This window comes from Dipodomys merriami, unplaced genomic scaffold (assembly GCF_024711535.1).
Source record: "Dipodomys merriami isolate MVZ:Mamm:240054 unplaced genomic scaffold, mDipMer1.0.p SCAF_3, whole genome shotgun sequence".
Classification (NCBI taxonomy): domain Eukaryota; kingdom Metazoa; phylum Chordata; class Mammalia; order Rodentia; family Heteromyidae; genus Dipodomys; species Dipodomys merriami.
Genome location: NW_027204492.1, coordinates 9,136,742 through 9,159,111, shown reverse-complemented (window position 1 = coordinate 9,159,111; position 22,370 = coordinate 9,136,742).

Below are 22,370 nucleotides of genomic sequence, written 5' to 3'. Positions count from 1 at the left end.
CCAAAGAGAAGCTTGGGTCAGCTAGACAAGAATACACTGCTTGACTGCTTCAGGTGGCATATCCCTACTGAAGTCCAACAATATGCATTCATCTTATTCTTAAATAACTGATGCTTTCTCTTGATTGGGCCTCTCTCTGTGTCTTTGTCCCTGTCTGTGTCTATCTCTATCTGTATCTCTCTCCAGTCAGCCTTAGTCACATTACTGTCTACATGTGTGACTTTTAGAACAATATATATATATATGTGTATATACAAATATTGAAATTAATATTGTATATGTATGTGTCTTCTAAATCTCTGAAAGTTCATGTATTAAAATTTCCAATTTTCTCCCATGGTCTCTCAAATAAGGAAAATATGATAAAATAAATATCCTCTCTTAAGAGTTTCAAGCACTATTTCTCAGTTGCTTTTACAGGTTTTAACCAAATTTAAAATGTGTCTTCTTCTGATAATTAGGATCAAAAGGAATAATCAATTTAATTTTTTTAAGAAACTAAAATTACCTAATAAAGCAAATTTCTATATTGTGAAAGTCTATTTCACACTTTTGAACTATATTGTCCATTATAATGGTCACTGTTTGCATATGACTACTAAATGGTTGAAATTTAACAGCAGTATATATTATATATATATATATATATATATATATACATATATATATTGTGAATAGAAAACACACAGTGTATTGTGCAATTGAGTATTAATATTTTACATTTACTCACACAAAATGATTTAAATAAAATTATGAAATTAATTTTTACAAAATTTAATATTTATTGGCATTGACAAGTTCTATAAAGCCATTTCATTTTGACATGTCAATATATACATAAGAGGTACGTGATCACACTTACTCTCTTCATTACCCTCTCTCTCTTGCTCCCTTCTCCTTCCCACAGTAATCTCAACTAGCTCCATTGTTCTATTTTCATACAGGTCCATGAAGTATTTTGACCATAGTCTCCCTACTTAGACCTCTCTGTTTTTGTTTTTGTTGTTGTTGTGCTGTTGGTTTTTGTCAGTCATGGGGCTTAAACTCTGGGCCTGGACACTGTCCCTGAGCTCTTTGGCTCAAGGCTAGTGCTCTCCCCCTTGAGCCACAGTTCCACTTCCGATTTTCTGGTGCTTAATTGGAGATAAGAGTTTCATGGACTTTCTTGCCCAGGCTGACTTTGAACTGCTATCCTAGATCTCAGCCTCCTGAGTAGCTAGGATTACAGGCATGAGCCACTGGTGTCTGGCTAGACTTCTCTTTTTGACTTCCCTCATTCTACTAGTACCCAGCTCCCAAAGAGTCCCTGTTTTATATTCCTATCATTCATTATTTTCATTGTAATTCAGTTATTCAAGTGCATATCACAGTGGTGTTTCACATGTCTATATAACATTTTAATGGACTTAATCCCATTGCTTTCTCTCATTTTCCCTATACCCACTCCCCCTACTATTCAATAGCTTTCAGTTAGTTTCATTGTGCTATCTTCATTCACAGATGCACTGTTTTAATATTACTGAAAAACATAAAATTATGTTTAAATGTCACATTTTCTGTTGGATGGCTCTGTTGCAAACATCTTGTGATCAATAATTGCAAAACTTCTAGTGTCACTCTGACACTGTATCTTCGCCAGCATCTACTTCTGTTCTTTCCAACTCACTCACTTTGCAATAACAAGATTTGTAATTCTTTCTTCTCATTCTTTATAAATTCTCTTTTATGTCTTTGATATTTTCTCTGTAATACTGTTCCAATTATAAATCTATGATGAATTATTATAAATGTTTTCCCCATATATTCTCAATGCTCTCATCGTTCCATTTGGACGCAGATGTTTGTTGATAACATGTTTTCATGAAAGTAACTGTTCCCCTGTTTCCCTGTGCCAGGCAGCTCAGTACATCTGGACAATAGCACAACCACACTGCATGCTCTTTAGCTTCAGTCCTCCCAATTCACAAGTTTTATATCATCCAAAGCCGCTGAGGTCTAATTAAAACACAATAGATGAGCCGCATTTCTGGGATTATCCTTTCACCAGGTTTCAAGTATAACCCAATAATTCATATTTCTAATTGACAAATTGTAGGGAAATCACACATTGAAAACCACTGCCCCTCTCTTAATGCTACTTAGCATTGTTTAACCTGACAGTGTTTTTCTTTTCTCTTTAAAATTTTGTTACTTTTTCTTATAATGATCTAATGAGATGCTGTGAAGCATAGTTCTTCCCTATCTCCATTTCTTATCTATTTTCCCCTCCTTTATCACTTATCTGACTTACACAAACCTTCTTTTCATTCTTCAAATAAACAAAGTATTGTTTCACCTTAGAGTCTTGGTCTTAATATATTTTAACCACATGCAATTGTGCATAACCAATAAATAGTGCTGCATACATATATTAGATTTTGAGATAAAATACACACTCTTTAAAGTTATAAAAGAAAGAAATGTTCCTTTCAAATAGGCAATAGGAAGGAGATAAAGTTATATAATTAAGTGGATGGTTATCACATAATATCAATGGGACATGTACCTTACCAGTGTTCTCAGAAATTATTGAACATGTATGCACACACACACATATATGTTTCACAAGTGTCATACTGATATCATACTTGTCATACTGTCAAGTTTATAATGATGGATGACAAGTCCAATTCAAGAAAACCATGACAGTGATCCACGTGAGTAAAGAAGGTAACTTGGATAACTAAGGTGCTATTAGTGGAGGTAGTCAAGTAGATAAGTCTAGAGAATATTTTTGTCAGTTGTGGGGCTTGAACTCTGCACCTAGGCACTGTCCTTGAGCTCTTCAGGCTCAAGGAAAGTGCTCTGCCACTTGAGCCACAGCATCACTTCCAGTTTTCTGGTGGTTCATTGGAGATAAGAGTTTTATGGACTTTCCTACTTGGGTTGGCTTTGAACTATGATCCTCAGATCTCAGCCTCCTGGGTAGCTAGGATTACAGGCCTCATGCCCGGCAGATCCAGACAATTTTTAAAGTAGCCAAAATAAAATAATTTGGCTGGAATAGTATTAAGTGATGCTAACAACTTAAATTATTGAGAAATTTAGAAATTGTCACAATAAAAATCACTTCAACTTTGGCACCAGTGGCTCATGCCTGCAATCCTAGCTACTTAGAAGAGTCGGTTCAATGCCAGCTGGAGCATGACACTCATAGGCAATTAACTACGAAAAATTGCAGAAATTGAGCTCTCCCTCAAATGGTAGAGTGGTAGCCTTGAGAGCCTAGGCCCTGAGTTCAAGAACAAGAACTGACATAAAAAACCCAAAACATTGTAAAGTTTTCAATTCAGATGTTTACCATTAAAAAAAGTCAAAATCATGATTTTTGTTTATAAAAATGATAATCAACTTTCTCAAAAAGTGTTGCAGATTTGAAAAAATTGCATGACACTATTTGAAATAATACTCCAAAAATAACACAAATATTTTTGTTTCCATAATGCAAATGTTTTCATAATTGCATCTCAAAGATTAATGGAACTTTGAAATTACTTAGATGGTATTTTTGTGCCAATGAATGTTTATTTTTTATTCATTTGAATTCCTACAATATTGATTGACTATAGAACAAAGGCTGTTATTTCTCCAATTTGGGTGAAACTATACACACACACACACACACACACACACACACACAGAGTGAAAATACTTAAAATGTTCACCTTTATAGGAGCCTTAGAGCTTCTATTAAATTTTTTCCCTCAATGAAAAGAAACTCACAGTTTTAGAGAAAATTCAGACCAATTGTCTCTTTTCATATAACAGCTACCATATATTGCACAGTATGTGCTAGCTATGTAGAAGTATTAATCAGTAGAATTCTGTTCCTATAGCATCTAATATTTATAACAATGTTATAGTAATACTATTATTATACCCATGAGGAATGTAAGAATGACAGAAAGAACAGAAAGTCTTATATATTCTAAAAAAAAATAGTGCTATTATTTGAATCAAAATATAGTTGACTCACTTTCTTGTACCACACTTTCTTCCCATAATAGATATATCATCCCAAGATCTTTATAAATGCCTGCTTTGCACATAGATGAAAAGAGGAATTTATTCATGGTATCAGAAATTATTTTTTTAACTTTTTTTTTTTTTTTGTCGGTTGTGGGACTTGAACTCTGGGCCTGGGCGCTGTCCCTCAGCTCTTCAGCTCAAGGCGAGCGCTCTACCACTTGAGCAGCGCCACTTCCGGTTTTCTGGTGGTTTATTGGAGATAGGAGTCTCACGGTCTCTCCTGCCTGGGCTGGCTTTGAACCGCGATCCTCAGATCTCAGCCTCCTGAGTAGCTAGGATTACAGACGTGAGCCACCGGCGCCCGGCTAACTTTTATATGGTAATTTCCCACTATAAGTTTTCTCAGTCCAAGTTCACACCTATCTTAACATTCAAACTTTTTGTCCTGTGTATTTTATCTCTTGATAATGCCTCTTTACACTGTGGTTCTTTATAATTAAAGTTAAACCCTAAGATTGAAGGCTATTTTTAATGGAAGGACAAACAAGAATGAACCTTGCAAAACTAGAGAATATTTCTCACTTTGAAGATCTTTCCCTTGTTCAGATTCATGAAAATGAAATAATATCTTTGATAGAGTTAAGTTAAATAATATATGGGAATATTTGCAGATATTGTTTGTCAATTATGTTTAAGAAGTATTTATTGCATTAAGATATACTCTAGTATCAGTTTTTAATATTGTCTGCACCATTAATGGTAAAATAATATTTATAATGCTTTCTGAAGGAGTGAAAGGAATAGGACTGCTCAACCTTCTGTTAAATATGTACATGTATTAAAATGTTATACTGTACTATGTAAATATAACCAAGTTGCATGCAACAAAAACCAAATCTAAAAATAAAATAACAATTTACACAAATAGTAACAACTAAGTATTTGTGAAAATTGTGTGAGACATACATGACATTTATAGTATGTATTATATTACTCATTGCATTAGCCACTATTTTAGCAAATACACTGTACTTCAATTAAAATTCTTGTAGTCAGCTTTGTGACCTAATGATAGAAATCTGCTTGGGAATTAGAGACCTTGAGTTCCATCTGGAGTTAAAAAATAAAACATCAACTAAACTATGAGCTTGGAATTTTCACTATTTCTAATACATGAAGTAAATTGTACTAAGAGGAATACAAAGGTATTTGAAACTTCTTGAAATAAAAGTGTTCCACAAAGCATTTTTATGGTATTCTTAATATACATGCCACATTAACATTAGTTTTTCTATTTCTGTAAGTTTTGTATTGGTATCCCAAATGCTTTATGGCAATACTCCATGGTGCAGTATAATGTTGGGTTTCAAGCTGTTAAATTTTAGAGCTTTTTTTAAATTGTCACCAATTAACACTTCCTTCTGGAAGAAATGCTTTATTAGTTTCCTAATCAGTTGAAATGACATCTTCTTCTGAAGAAAAGTTCAAAAGGGCACATATAAGCACATTTTTTTCAGTTAGATTCATTTTACTTATTCTTTATTTGTGGTGCTCCAATTAGCATGTAAGAATTATAGGTATAGAAAGGTGAAGGCCATCATTCTCACTGTTATTTATAATATGAGCTACAGTCCACTTGACAAAAGATGTTTACACATATACAAAAACTATTATTTTGAATGGATGCAAAAGAATTTACCATAAGGGATTAACTTGTTTTGGTAGTTCTTATAATTCTTTTCTTTTTCATACACTTTGGAAAATCATTAAATTATAAAAATGAGCAAGCAGAAAAGCCTTGATATGGAAATCATGTAAATCTAAAAATAGATTCTTAGACTCCTATGGAATTTAAATAAAAGTGTAGAATATGCTCTTGTGTTGGAAACCATGAAGGTTATTTTCTGTATATATGAACCCTCAAGGAAAGACATGTACTGTGAAAAAAACAAGCCTTAAGAAATAAGAGATTGCAGAAGAACTACATTAACTTTTCCAAACTCATTAAGATGAATTAAAGGAACAGAGGTTATCTACAGAAAACACAGGTGGTAGAAAATCTTTGTTCCTGAAATCTGAGTTTAAGAATCAAAAGATCCTTCTACCACTATTTCTTTGCTTCATAGCAGCTATAGAATCTGGAGAATGATACCATAGAGCTTGTTCTCTTTAAGTATGTATTTTTATCTATATAACTAGGAAAAGGTTTAAAACATGCCATACACATATTGATGGAGATAACCCTCCTACAGAAAATAACCTAGATGGGAAAAAAATCAATATAAGAAAGAAGCATTTCTGACTAGCAAAAAATATTTCAGAAGCCATTTGAACAGGAAAACATGACAATTCTAAAAATAGTATAAACTAAAACCAATAAAGATTTTATGATGTAAAACACAAAATAGCATCATTTAAAACTAAATGAAGACAGAAACTGAACATAAAATTGATCATTAAAACAAGTTGTATAAGTGTACAGAGGATAGTAGTTTTTATGCCCCAAAAGAAAGAAATGCCAAGGACTTGTTAATTCTATGCCTATAATAGGAATTTTTGACACAAGATCCAAGAAAATTCTTCAACATTGATAACATACATTAGAGTAATCCTTACTGTACTTACATACTGTAAGTACTATGATGTAAGAGATATATTCCATTAAATCTAACATTCATTAATTTGACAAATATTAAGTGCCATGTGCCAAAAATGGTGCTTGATAATAGAAATATATTAAAGAAAAAATACAATAATTTTTATTATAGAACTTAAAATAAAGGAAGCAAGACCCTTAACAACAATTATATGATCATAAGAAAAATAAGAAGGGGCTTGAAATGTGGCTCAGTGGTACAGTACTTGCCTAGCATGCATGAAGCCCTGGGTTTGATTCCTCAGTACCACATAAACAGAAAAAGCCAGAAGTGGTGCTATGGTAGAGTGCTAGCTTTGAACAGGGATAGTAGCCAGGCCCTGAGTTCAAGCCCCAGGACTGGCAAAAAAAAAAAAAAAATAGGAAGAAGGAAAAGAAAATCATGGAGGAAAAGGCTTAGAACCTTTATATTCAAATTTCAGAGTACAAATAATAGAGAAGAAAACTTTAGACAGCATATTACCAGATATATTCATAATGCAGTAAACCTTGTAAATGAAAGATGAGGTTTTAAAATATCTGAAAATGGAATTTGATGGGGCATACAGAGTGCAAAGACAGTTAAATGACCACGGGTCTAAAATGGAACCTGCCTAGCAGACTTGAGGCAGCTTCTCACATCTTTTAATTACAAAAAGGCTTAGAAATATATGTAAACTCAAAACAATACTAAAGTATAAGAATACAGGAAAAATGATCATATTTTACAAGAAATTTCAGCAAGTATTAAACAATGTACTCACACTGAAAACACAATAAAATTTTACCATCTTTTACCTCATAAAATAATTCGTTTAATGTTACCAGTGACTGATCAGCCAGAATTACAGGGTTTCTACTGCTGTTACTTTTGGTAATAAAAAATAAAATGAATCCATCAGGTAAACATACCAATCATGGTAAACACAGGCCTGAGTGTCACAACTGTGAGACAGGGAAAGAACAGAGACAAAAAATAAGAGAGAAGATAACTGATATTTATTATGGAGGACCTAGATACATTATACACATAGCATTTTAATAAAAAAATAAGAGGTATGAGATAGCCAGGCACTGTGGCTCAGGCTTGTTTATGTCACTACCTACAAGTCTAGATTGTTAAAAATCATGGCTGGGAAGCCTGTCTGGTGAAAAGAAGTTTGTGAGACATCTTTTTGAAGAAGAGCTGGGACTCCTTGTATGCACCTGTTATGCTGGCTACCAGGAAGCCTAACACAAGAGGATTATGCATGGGTCACACACTCAGGCAAGATTAATCTAAAAAAATAATAGTCAGGACTGGGAAGGAGATCTCAGGGGTAGATGCTTGCTTTGTATTCATAAGGCCCTGGGTTCGATTCCTCAGCACCACATGGACAGTAAAAGCCGGAAATAGCATTGTGGCTCAAGTGGTAGAGTGCTAACCTTGAGGTGAAGAGCTCAGGGACAGCACCCAGGCCCAGAGTTCAGGCCACATGACCAACCAAAATAATAATAATAATAATAATAATAATAATAATAATAATTAATAATAATAACAAGAATCAGGTCTGGATATATGACCCAGCTCTAAGAATGCCTGTCTAGCAAGCAATAAGACTGGAATTCATATCCCAGTAAACACTATGATATCTACTTACAAAATTGACAATGTACAATATACTATCATTAACTACAGGCAAAATGCTTTATATTAAATAAAGCTATGGGGCATACTTGCTAATAGCAGGTCATATTAACTGATATAGACTGACCCTCTTGCCACACGAGAGGTGAAAAGATTGAGTGGCAATAAAATCTAGTATTGATCTGATACCTTCTATGTAATAAGACCAATGTTAGATATATTAAATATGTTATTTGTTAGGCTTTTTTCATTTCATATTTGTGGGTATTTTCCTTATATTGGTAGAAAACCATATTTCTCTAACCTATAGAAGCTATGGATTATAAAATTGATTCTAGTTTGGGAAAAAACACTTAAATTTTAGGTGTCTTATTCAATTGTCAAATGCTATAATTCTTTTTGAAGATATGAATATTAGAACTATGACAATGTTGCCAGCAATTGGGATTAGGAGGACAATTTCCCCCCTGGGCCTCTCTTCTAGGAATTGCTTTGTAAATCAAAGAAGGAACCATCTGGAAAACTTCATTTACAAACAAAACTTTCTACTATAAAACCAAGGAGTATTGGGAAAGTCTGGAGGGGGGATATTTAACTCACATGTACAATCTAAGTGTCAGTGTTTTGTAATTGCTTCGTAACCACTCTTTCTCATTTACTAGCATCCTTACATGGTGCATTCTTTTAATATGAAGTTTATGTTTTATACTCAGTACTAAAAGAAGCATCTACTGGTGGTAAGGTAAAGGAAAATTAACATTTAAAGAGAACTTACTGTGCAGAGTTAATGAATTTTAACATTTATTGTGGCTTAGTTGTTTTGTTGTTCATGGTACCATATTTTGAGCTTAAGACTTAGTGCTTGCTCAGCATGCACACATAGCTAGCTTTCTACTATATGAGTCATGCCTCAAACTGTGTTTTTTGATGTTTTTTTTGGAGATAGTCTTACAGACTTTTCTGCCCAGGTTGACCTCAGATCTCAATGCTCTGGGTTTATATCCTGGGTGGAGAAAATTACAAGCAGGAGCCATCAGTGCCAAGTTGTGATCGCTTATTTCTATTAGACATATGTATATACATATCTACAGTTACATGTAAAAGCAAGTTGTATGCAAAAGACTACAGTTGGGTTTGTATTGTTCAATGATTTTTACTTTCTTAGGTTCTATTATCAATGATTTTAGTGTACAAAATCATTAAAAATACAGTAAAATATGTTATTTTTATTTCTATATTTTTAAACAACCAGGAATTTAATAATTTGAATGTGAACAAGTGATAACCAACACAAATCAGTTCATTTCTAAGTAGTGTATTTTTTAGATTCTTACACATATAATTATTAGATAAACTTTCCAGATGCCCTACAATAGACAAATGAATCAAAAAATATGGTACATACACACAATGGATTTTTACTCATCCATTAGAAAAAATAATGTCATTTTCGGGGAAATGGATGGAACTAGAACAAATCATGCTAACAGGTAATCAAAGCTCAGAGATATGAATGGTGCATGTTTTATCTTATATGTGGGAGCTTGATCTAAAATATAGCGGGACGTGATAAATTATACAGAACTCAAAGCATTCACACAAAAATTGTCAGGGGGAGAACCTTAGGGGAGTAACCAAAAAATGTAACCTCTCTGAACATTTAAAATGCTATTGAAATGAATTCCAGGTTTAAAAAAAACCCATTTTGTTCTTGTTGTTATTGGTGGTGGTGTTATTGAAAAAGGGAACCCTAATACAATTGGTGGGAATATAAGTTTATTTAACCACTCTGGAAAGCAGTATGGAGGTTCCTTAAAAAAACTAAACATAGAACTGTCCTATTACCCCGAAATTCCACTCCTTGATACTTATCCAGTAGATCACAAACAAAGTTACAGTAAAACCATCAGCACAACCATGTACATTCACCATAGCCAAGATATGGAATCTGCCTAGGTGCCCCTCAATGGATCAAGAAAATATGATGGAGATACACAATGGAATTTTACTCATCTATTAGAAAGAATGATATTGTACCATTCATAAAGAAATGGAAAGACTGGGAAAAAATTATATTAGGAGAAGTAAACCAGACCCAGAGAAAAAAAGGTTGCATGGTTTCCCTCATTAATAGTAGCTAGAATGTGCCTATAAATCTGCAAGTAAACACACTGGGAGGTATGCAAATAAATGAATTAACTGAAGTATAATAGGCTATATGGAGAGCTCAAATAGTGTAATAGTTTTGAAAGAGTAGGCCAAAACCCAACAAAGTAAGTACCATGTTCATGCAAGATAGAAGTATGGCCAAGGGGAGAGGGGAAGAGGAATGAAGAGGAAAAGAGGAGGAAAATGCAATCAAGAATTCATTGTATGAACAAGGACACCGGATGCCCCATTGCCACAATGATACCAACAAGACACTATATTGGAAATGAATTTTACAACTTTGGGGGTGGGGGGAGGAGTGAAGGAGCTGGGGGAGGGAAGGGACAGTGAAAGAACAAAAAAAGGAGGGGGTAACTGCTCCATAAGAAATGTACTCATTACTTTGCTCATGTAACTGTAACCCCTCTATACGGTATTTTTGCAATAAAAAACATTTAATAAAAAGAAATGTACTCATTACCTTACTCATGTAACTGTAACCTCTCTGTACAGCATCTTTACAATAAAATGAAATTTAAAAAATAATTCATTGTATGTACAACAAAACTAAGAAAAATAAGGGAAGGAATGCATCAAAGGGGGAATGAGAATGTTGAAGGGCTGACATGATCAAGATGCACTGTATTCATAAACTGGCACCTCATTTGTACAACTACCTATGGATAATTTAAAAATAAATAATTTTAAAAAGAGCATGGGTCTTTTCAATTTTTATCACCATTTGTCAACTAAGTTTTCAAGAGGGTATTCTACTAGAGTTAGAAAAAGGCAGGACATTGGTTGTAATGCTGTGACTCAGGAATAAGGCTTAAATAAATACTTCTGAGGCACTAGGATTCTAATTGCACTCTTAAGTTCTTTTCCTAACATACCACTCTGCTTACAATTAAGGGATTCTTAATTCATTGTTATTAATGTCAAACTTCTTAGGTTAATGAGAGAGCTTAAATTGTCTTACATATGTATATGACAGTGTTTTTATGGCCCACCCATTTGTATATAAAAATTATATATAAATGTATATATTTTTTCTAGGCTCATTTTAGGTCCTTTAAATAGGCATTAGAATTATACTACATTATGCTCCAACAACACCAATGCTCATTACTGTAAATGATAAATAGGTACATATGGAATTGTATCTCTATATACATCTCTTTCTGGAACTCCACTGCCTAATTTTTGCCTGCACATAGGTATTTAATGAAAATTTCAAAATTAATATGATCAATAATAATCTTTTTAAGCTATGGATATTTTTCTCAATAGTAAGTATACATGTAAGGATATATGTGATCAATATTGCCTCATTTGTAAGGAAATTGAAAGACTTGGAAAAATTATATAAAATGGTTAACCAGACCCCCCAAAAACATAGGGTATATGGTTTCCCTCATTTGTAGTAATTAGAATGTGCCTATAAACCTACAAGTAAACACAATGTATGGTAAAAGACAAAAAATTACATTTGGATATGCTAAATTCAACAGGATTCTAAATTCACACAGTAATATCAAAGGAGGGTATTCTTAGGAAAGAATCACAAATGCTCAAAAGCCATGTGTATATCAACATATAAAATGATGCTTATCCAAATAAACTCCAACAAATAGAAACAGATTTCTTTATTTTACTATTTGTGATTTTGTTTTGTTTCTTGTTTTTCCCCTCTAGTCACTGTTTTTTACTTCTGTATGTTTTGTCTTTTAAGTCTATCTGATTGGGGGAGGGCAAGGGAGAGCATAGAAATGGAGGGACAAAGGGTGAACAAATGCAGCCATGATACTCACTAGACACTGTGTTGACAATTATACAATTTCAGGGCAGGGGTTTCAAAAGAGAAAAAATTGAGAGAAAACAAGGGAAGAGTTGACACTGTTCAAAAGGAAACATACTCATTATCTGACCTATGTAACTGTAACCCTTCTGTACATCACTTTTACAATAAAAATAAATTTAAATAAAGAATTTAAGAGGCAGTTAGTATTTTCCTCATTTTACATTTTAAATGACTGAGGTAAAATACTAGATATGTAAATGCCAAACACCAAAAAGTAAGTGTCAGCATCTGAGATTTAAATTTAGGTCTGCTAATTGGACAAACCACACCACATATGTCATGGTATATCATATCACATCTTCCAGATTGAGTTATTCATTTATTTGTTTATTTGGACTCAGACATAGGCATGAGTTTCTTTTTTGTTCAAGGCTAGCATTCTACCACTTGAACCACAGCTTCACTTCCAGCTTTGTTTTCTTTTTTGTAGTTAATTGGAGAGAAGAGTCTGATGGACTTTTCTGCCCAGGCTGGCTTCAAAATATGATCTTCAGAGCTCAGTCTCCTAAGTAGCTAAGATTACAGATAAGAAAAGTCAGTGCCAGGCTCACAGTATTTGTTTTGTTATCTGTATATCTATCTATCTGCCTTGATTCCTCAACAGATAGACTTTTTGAGGGAGAGCTCCACCAGAAGTCACTTCAATAAAATGCTGAAACAAGGATACAGGTTGATCCATTGTAACAATGAGATGTACAAGACACTATGTAGAAAACGAACTTTACAACTTGGGGTGGGGAGGTAGGGAGGGAATGGATGATAGGGGAAAAACAAAGGAGGAGGTAATAATGCTCCATAGGAAATGTACTCATTACCTTACTCATGTAACTGGAATCCCTCTGTACACCATTTTTACTATATATATATATGTATATATATATATATATAAATGTAAAATACACAAATCAAAGGACATAAAAATAAATGTCTGCATTTTCCATCTTCCTCAGCACTCAATTTGACTTCCAGACTAGGCTTTTAAATCCCCTTAAGAAAGTTTCTTTAGAAAATTAGTGTTTATAATCTATCAGTAGATGCTGCTCAGTGTTTATAATCAATCAGTAGAAATTGCTTTTTATTAATCCCTGCATCTCCTCTTTTCCACTAGCCACACAAAATCTTAAAATAACAAAAGAATGAAAGTAAGCAACATTTTTTTATACTAACTGTTTCAACATACACTAAATCCCTGTTGATTCTGATATGGGCCTTTATTTGAAATCTGTAAACATTTACTCTCTGAACTTTTTTCTTTTTTATTGTGAAAATACCGTACAGAGGGGTTACAATTATATGGACAAAGTAATGAGCACATTTCTTATCAAGCATTGTTGCTTCCTCCTTTGTTTTCCCTTACCATCCCTTCCCATCTCCCCCCCTATCTCCTCCCCCATGCCAAAGTTGTAAAGTTCGTTCTTAACCATATTATTTGTTTCTGTATATTTCTGCCTGTTCAATGAGAACTCCAACTCTAATGTCTTCTTTCTCTTTTCATTTATATATATATATATATATATATATATATATCTTTACAATTTCAAAGTGTCAGAAAGGTAATTCATATTTAATAATATTTGTTGCATTATGTCTTCAATATATTCTTTTGTACTAATTCAACACTTATTAAGTAGGTATTAATTGCTAGACACTATGCTACTTACTACTGGCTTATATTTTATTTATAGAAACAGTAAGCCTGCCATTATGACTACACATAAACCACTTATTACCACATATAGAAAGCAAGTAAGTAAATGTGCATTTATAGGATAATGCCTTAAGGAATTAGGTGTATAAGAGTGCATACAAATAACTGTGGATGCACAAGACACATTCAAAAAGCATGTGCTATAGTGTGGAGGGAGAAGACATCCCTTACCATGAAAAATGAGATCTTGAATTAGTGTAGGAGCTACGCCTGTGGATTTCAAGAGCAGCTCATCTGATCCAGATAGTATAAAATGGTGAAGATTAACTTTGATAAAAGCATGACAGAGAACACTAGCTCATCTTTCTTTTGAGGAGCATCTGTCTTTGTATGCTAAGGCTGCCATAAAAATAATAAAAAAAATAAAAACACTATCATTGTTGGCTTTTAAAACAGAGATTCATTTCCTAACTGTAATGGAGGCTGGAAATGAAAGTCATTCCTCCATCATGAATATATTATGCTTGAGGATTACACAGTATCACTGACAAAATTATCTAATCCTTCCTTGGTGGAAAAGCAATCAAAGGTGCATAAAGTGTGCATGAAATGTTGTGACTAAAATTTAAAAGCATGGTGGCTCACACTTATAATCGTAATTACTCAGGAGACTGAACTCTAAAAGTAGTGGTTCAAAATCAGCCTAAGCAGTGAAATCTGTGGCACTCTTACCTTGAACTAACCAGCAAAAAAAAAGAGAAATGAGGTATTGGCACAAGTGATAGGGCTCCAACTTTGATTGAAAAACCTAGGGGACAGCACTGTGGCCCTGAGTTCAAGCCCCTTTCTCCCCCCACCAACACAAAATTTTAATTGCAAAGACAAGTAGCAACAAAAGTTAGATTTTGCTATTACTTAAAACCACCTTACAGATTTTGCAAGTTTTTGTGGTCAAAATGTCAGTAGCAAATGAGATAAAGTGAAATGAACTTGGGTGAAAATGGGAGGAAGTTTAGGGGCCTTTACCTATCTTTCCAAATAAAAATAAAAATAATTAATAGGCTTCTATCTTCCAAAATATGAATTGTTATCTTCTTCTTTCTTGGCTAGGTCCCTCTTCATCCTTTACATTAATAGTTGAGGCCAATAAATTTGTTCTCACTGAGGTAATGAACCTTACAAAATTTGATATTCAAAAAGAATAAGTTAGAATATCTTCTGAAAATTCTCAAGTGCACTGCTGTGGACTGACTTGCTCCCTTTGTAACAATACTCCCTTTGTAACAATAGTAATACTACTATTAAAGGCAAAGTCCCCAAAATGATTATTTCAGAGAATTTATTGAGGCAATTATGGCTAAATGACATCAGAGAGCTGAGGCCTTGATCCAATATGACCAAAATACATAAATGAGATAGGAGATACACTTCCTCCTTTATACCTGGGTCCATACATATTTGAAGCTCAAGAATGCTAAGTGAAGACACAGGGAGAAGATTGTTCTATACAGGCTAGAAGAAAATTCAACACTAGAAACCATCCCTAAGGACAGCCTGATGTTTGACCTCCAGACTCTCCAAGTGTGAAGAAATGAATTGCTGTTATTTAGGCCACCAACTATGGAGTTCTGTTACAGCAGCTAGGGCACTTCAACACATGCTCCTCCAAGGAAAGATGAGCTAGAATTCTCTGTCATATTTTGACATCCAAGTTAATCTTTGACATTTCATAAATCATTTTCACCAGCTGCCTCCTAGAGTCTATAGGTTCTCTTCAAGGCAAACTTTGTGGTTTTTAATTTCTTGTAGCCTTCAGACTAATACTAATGTGTTTGATTAGCTAGTGGTGCCCTGGCTCTACAGGGGAGCCTGTAGTCCAAATGTGTAAAATCTATCAGATGTTTCCTTACAGTTCACCATTTCGTCTTCCATCCTGGTAAGGACCTACTTCTAGGAAATAACACTTATATGACCACATTTATAGTGTGTCTTGCTTTCCTGGAGTATTTCTTGTAAATAGTTATGAAATGAATAGGCAAGGAACATGTGTGACTGCTGACTCTGACTGAGAAACTAGCAGAGCTGAAAGCTAAATTGTTGAAGGTAGTAAAGCTTGTTAACACCATCACACAGAAGATGCACTGAAGACTCTCTAGGAGCTGTCAAAGGGTAAGTGTGCATAGCATCTTGCTCATAAGCAGCCTGAGCTCTCTAAGTGTTGCCCACATTGAAACGATAGAAACATTTTGCTGGAACTTAACAGAGAGGTAGCTTCTTCGTGATTTTTTTGTCAGTCCTGGGGCTTGAACTCAGGGCCTGGGTACTATCCTTGAGGTTCTTTTGCTCAAGGCTAGCACTCTACCACTTGAGCCCCAGTGCCACTTCTGGCTTTTTCTGCTTATGTGGTACTGCGGAATCAAAGCCAGGGCTTCAAGCATGCAAGGCAAGCATTCTACCACTAAGCCACATTCCAAGCCCTTGTTTGTGATTTTGAAAGTCAAGAACGCTGATTTTCTCACTGCACGCTATTTCTTCACTACTTGAATGGTGTATAGACACCAGTTTTGACATGGAAACCCAAATTTGTTGCTTTTATTTGTACGATTCAGGGCTATTGTTAAAAACTCATTGCCTTGCCGAGTGCTGGTGGCTCACACCTGTAATCCTAGCTACTCAGGAGGCAGAGATCTGAGGATCACAGTTCAAAGCCAGCCCGGGCAGGAAATTCTGTGAGACTCTTATCTCCAGTAAACCACTAGAAAACTGGAGAGTAGCACTGTAGCTCAAGCTGTAAAGCACTAGCCTTGAGTTGAAGAGAGCAGGGACAGCGTCCAGGCCCAGAGTTCAAGCCCCATGACTGACAAAAACAAAACAAACCAAAAAACTCATTGCCTTAGTTCCCATAGAAATCTACAAGGAAAGGAATTATTCTGACCCTGAGTTGTATTTTGATGTTTGTCCACCAATTTAACGAGGAGTTAAAATTGAAAGTGGCATAAATGGCTCAGCAGTAATGAAGTAGCATATAATGACAGAATAACAAAAACATGAGCAGGTATTTGCAAAAAGTATTTTCAATTAGCAATTCACTTGGAAACAAGATTCTTCCATCAACATTGGCAATGCAGGTGTTATTTATGGACCTTTTTTCCCCTATGGAATAATCACCAGGTCATTCTTAATTAAGAATAAGGTTATTTTCAGTAATCAATATATACTTGCAGTTTGTTTCCCATGAATTGAATTGTCAGCTTTTAATGATACTATGGAGCATAAAAACTGGATTACTTTTATATTCTCATAATGGATCTAAGTCATAAAGTTTTGATTATTGATCAAAATAAATACCAGAAAACTGGTACTTGAAATGGAGAGTTAGGAAAGGAAGGGTAGACAAATGAAGAAACGAATGCTGGGAGAATGCAGTTATAAAATTCAATACATGTCCTATAAAACTGAGAAAACTGAGGGAAAGATGATTTGGAAAGGATGGGGGAGAATAATGGAAGTGGTGCCATCTATCAAGAGGCATTGTATTCATAAAGTGATTTGTTGAATGGTAATTCTTTCATACAAGTACTTAAATTTTTTTTATTTATTTTTTTATTGTGAAAATACCATACAGAGGGATTACAATTACATGGGCAAGGTAATGAGTACATTTCTTATCAAGCATTGTTGTCTCCTCCTTTGTTTCCCCTTCCCATCCCTTTCCATCCCTCCCCCCCTCCCCCCGCCGCGGCCCCGCCCTCCCCCCCCCCAAAGTTGTAAAGTTCCTTTTTCAACATAGCATTTTGTACATTTCATTGTTGCAATGGGTCCACCTTCCCCTCTGCAAATTATACCAACATCAAATACAGTGAAAATAGGTGTTATACTGTGGGGGAAGGACATACAAAGCAACAAAGAAAAATCTTACAAATATGTTAGAAACAATAGCAAGAAAGAAAAGAGAAACATTTGAGTCCTTATCTTGGGGTTCATTTCGCCTAGCATCAACTTATCCAACCTTTTCTGCTTGTCCCAGACATATACTAGTTATTGCAAATAAGGGAAACTATGGGACCTATCATTCTTTGGGCCTGGCTTACTTCATTTAAGGGAACCCTACTGCATTGTTGGTGTGAGTGTAAACTTGTTCAACTACTTTGGAAAGTAGTATGGATATTCCTCAAAAGACTCCACATAGAGCTCCCCTATGACCCAGCAATCCCACTTCTGGGCATTTACCCAGATGATCACAAACAAGACCACACTAAAGCTACCAGCACAACTATGTTTAGTGCAGCATTATTTACCATCGCTCAGATGCCCCTCAGTAGATGAATGGATCAAGAAAATGTGGTATATATACACATGGAATTCTATGCCTCCATCAGAAAGAATGACATTGCCCCATTTGTTAGAAAATGGAAAGACTTGGAACAAGTACTTAAAATTATTTTACAAGACAATGGTAGTTAAGTAACCATAATTAAGAGCTACTTAGGAAATAAGTGTTGAGTTTCCTAAAGAATAATATCTAAATATCTTTCAACATATTCTAATAATATCATACCAAAATCCAAATAGCATTTTCTGATTAACAGGAGGAGAAAGCTCAAAGAGTGATTAAGCCAAATACATTCCGTAATTAATGTACAAAGTATACAACAGAATCATGTTCAACTAGTGACGTATAAAGTATTTCCTAAAACAATGTGAATTGAGATAGTCCTTTTGAGAACTTCATTTATGTTTGAGCAGATTTAGAGTAGCGTTTCCTATAATTTACGTATGTAGAGTAAAAATCAAAATAATACTCAGCTTCTGTTTCAATTGGGCATTTTTATAGTGCTTAGGATTTGGCAAAACTTGTTTTGGAGGTGGAATTCTTAATATAGTGCCATAATAAATGTAATCAATTTATCTTTGAATTATTTTCCTGTATCAACTGCTGTTATAGCAGAAAATATATGGAGGAGCAATGTATTACTATTTATCCTTATGATCATACATGTTATTAATTATTTTGAATTCAAAGTCCTGGTGATAGGATTAGTAACTTAGATCTAGAACTGGGATCATTAATCAGAACCAAAGGGGGCTTTGATGGACCTATTCTTTGCTTTGGAGCCAGTTTTCTAGCCCACACAGCATGGATTTGGCTGTGCACTAGACAAACTCGTATACCACTATGTTGTTTCCACACTGAGTAGCTGTAGCAACATATAGTTCTTCCCATTTCAGAAGTCTCATTCCTGCAGGATGACCCGAATGTTGGAAAGATATTTCCTGAAATATTCTACAAAGTAAAATCATTTTATTTTTAGACAAAATTAGTTCAACAGGTATAAGTCATATTCACCAGGGAAGCATGGTTATAAAACTTTAGCTAAGTGCTGCCTGCAACATGACACAGCTATCATTCAATCCAATGCAGAGGGGAAATCAGAAAAAGAGTAAGCTGAAATTTCATGGCTAAGCAACTGGATACTGTTGCTGTTGTAAAGATATGTATTTTATATTACTATAAAGAAACTGTGATACAGCATATACTGTGTTTGAAGCTCACCTTGCCTCTTCCTTACAATTCAGAAATAAAAGATTTCTTAGTCTCTTATGTAGTTCGGTGGGGAACATATGACTCATTTCCTGTGTTTAATGGAATTGCAAACTGAAATGATACATGTTTTGTAGTATAGATAGGAATCAATGTCTCTTCATAAAACTGTCAAAACACTGGGCAAGATGAAAAGCAAAATGATCAAAACTTATATCTCTAAGACAGTAAGTGGAGCTGACCATTGGACTATGATTTGAATGTGTCAGACTCACATCACTGAGTTTTGAAAGATGTTTCTGTTTAGCATATACCAGATAAAATCTTTTTTTTTACCAAATAAAATTTTGAACAACTGCTTTTGTGGTCCTCATATTCCATTTTGGACATCATGCTAAACACAATAAAGAAGTATCTCTGCAGCGCGCCGGTGGTTCACATCTGTAAGCCTAGCTACACAGAAGGCTGAGATATGAGGATCATGGTTCAAAGCCTGCTGGGTCAGATGAGAGATTCATCTCCAATAAACCACTCAAAAAAACGGAAGTGGCACTGTGGCTCAAGTGGTAGAGTGCTGAAGAACTTAGGGACAATGCCCAGGCCCAGAGTTCAAGTCCCATGACCCACAAAAAAAAATTACTACTGAATGTCTTTTCTAGAAAAAGCTTTTGGAATTCACATATCACACAACAGCTTCCTTTAGCTGTTTTCCTCTTTAAATACAGCAGACAAAATAATCCATAGACTGGAAGCTCAGAAATATGTACAACTTACATGGGTCTCAAACTAGTTTTATGGTTCTCTTTCCAAGTACATAGAGAAACCACAAATTCAAAATTAGTGCACGAATAGCCACTCCTACTTTCAAAACTGTTGAATAATTTACCTATGTATATATTTAATTATTGTTATTCCATGGTTTAATTTAGTGGAGATACATGTTTTTAACAAGTAAATTGAATTGAAATTCTTCCTGATATTCTGTAGTACAGTGTATCTAAAGGGATCATTTTTATAACAAGTGTGAATATAAACTAATAAAGTGAAATTTCTTCTGTGGTAGCACCAATCTAACTTATAAGCCATTTCCATAGAAGATTTTCACGGCATTTTGAGCAATGAAACCATCATTGGACTGTGTGAATGTTCTCCCAGAGGGACTACTTGAAAGGATAATACTCATTTAGATGTATAAATTCTGGTTTGTTTGCTTTTAAAATGTCCAATTATTTTTATTCATGACTCCTCTATTCTCTTAGATATCTTTTAATGCCTATCTTCAGATTTTCCTTAAAATAAATAGAGTATTGGGAATACTTTTGAAATACAAGGTAGAGATAGTACTTCCTAACTATTGGAGCTAAGACAGTATTAAAAGTTCCTACTTGTTAGCTTTTAAACTTGATTACAAGCTGGGTCTTGGCAAATTGATTTAATGGGGAAAAAACCTTTAAGATGACTCAAATGCATTGGTGTTACAACTTGATTTTCCTTGACATTACAATATTAATGAAACATGGAAAAAATCTTAAGTGATCCATTTATTCATTTTTGGTCATTATTTTATTTGTTTTTTTTTCCACCCCAGTTTAAAAGCATAACATACTAAAGTCTTATTCGTGTGAGGATTATAAAAGTTACTGAAATATTTCCTTCTCAAAAAGTAGGTCTAAGCAACTGGTTAAAATTAAAATTATTTTTTAATTGCAAAATAGGAAAATACTACTTGTTCTATTTACATTAGTGACATAGTATGAGTATCTAAGAAAGAGTTTATGTAAATAGATTTTATGAATTTTAAGTTGCTACCCCACACATACAGGTAATAACCTGAGAACTGTCAGTTTATAGGCTGCTTAAGAAATGCCACAGACCGAAGATTGGGAATACACAGACACACACACTTACTTCACTGAACTGATAAATTGCTAGAAGTATTTCTTTAAAGAATCATTTTGTTGATTTTAATTGATGTCTGGGAATATTGAAATGAGACAATAGAAGGGAGGAAGTGGAATAATGGACAATGGAGGTGGTAAGAGAGAGCAATGTTGAACTCCAGAACAAGTATTCTGATATATACATGATAAAGAGACCTAGGAGTAAAGGAAGTCAGGATAGAGTTCAACAGGGGAAAGTCATCTAACTCAGAATGACTATCATTCAAAAAGCAAAAACTGGCTAGGCAGCTGGTGGCTCATGACTAGCTACTCAGGAGGCTAAAATCTGAGGATCACAGTTCTAAGTCAGACTGGGCAGGAAACTTTCTTTTTTTCTTTTTTCTTTTAATTGTGAAAAAATCGTACAGAGGGCTTACAATTACATGAGCAAGGTAATGAGTACATTTCTTATCAAGCATTGTTGCCTTCTCCTTTGTTTCCCCTTACCATCCCTTCCCATTCCCCCCTTCTCCCTTCCCGCCCCCACCCAAAGTTGTGAAGTTTGTTTTTCGACATAACGACTTGTACATCTCATTGTTGCAATGGGTCCACCTGTATCCCCTATTTAAAGAATTTGTTTTTTCCCTTCCCCTCCACAAAGTATACCAACATCAAATACAGTGAAAACAGGGGTTATATCGTGGGGGAGGGACATACAAAGCAACACAGAAATCATCTTACAAATGTGTTAGAAACAATAGCAAGGAAGAAAAAACATTTGAGTCCTTATCTTGGGATTCATTTTGCCTAACATCAACTTATATGACCATTTCTTCTTGTCTCAGACATATATTAGCATTATTTACCATGGCTAAGATATGGAACCAACCCAGATGCCCCTCAGTAGATGAACGGATCAAGAAAATGTGGTATATATACCTCCATCAGAAAGAATGACATTGCCCCAATTGTTAGGAAATGGAAAGACTTGGAAAAAATTATATTAAGTGAAGTAAGCCAG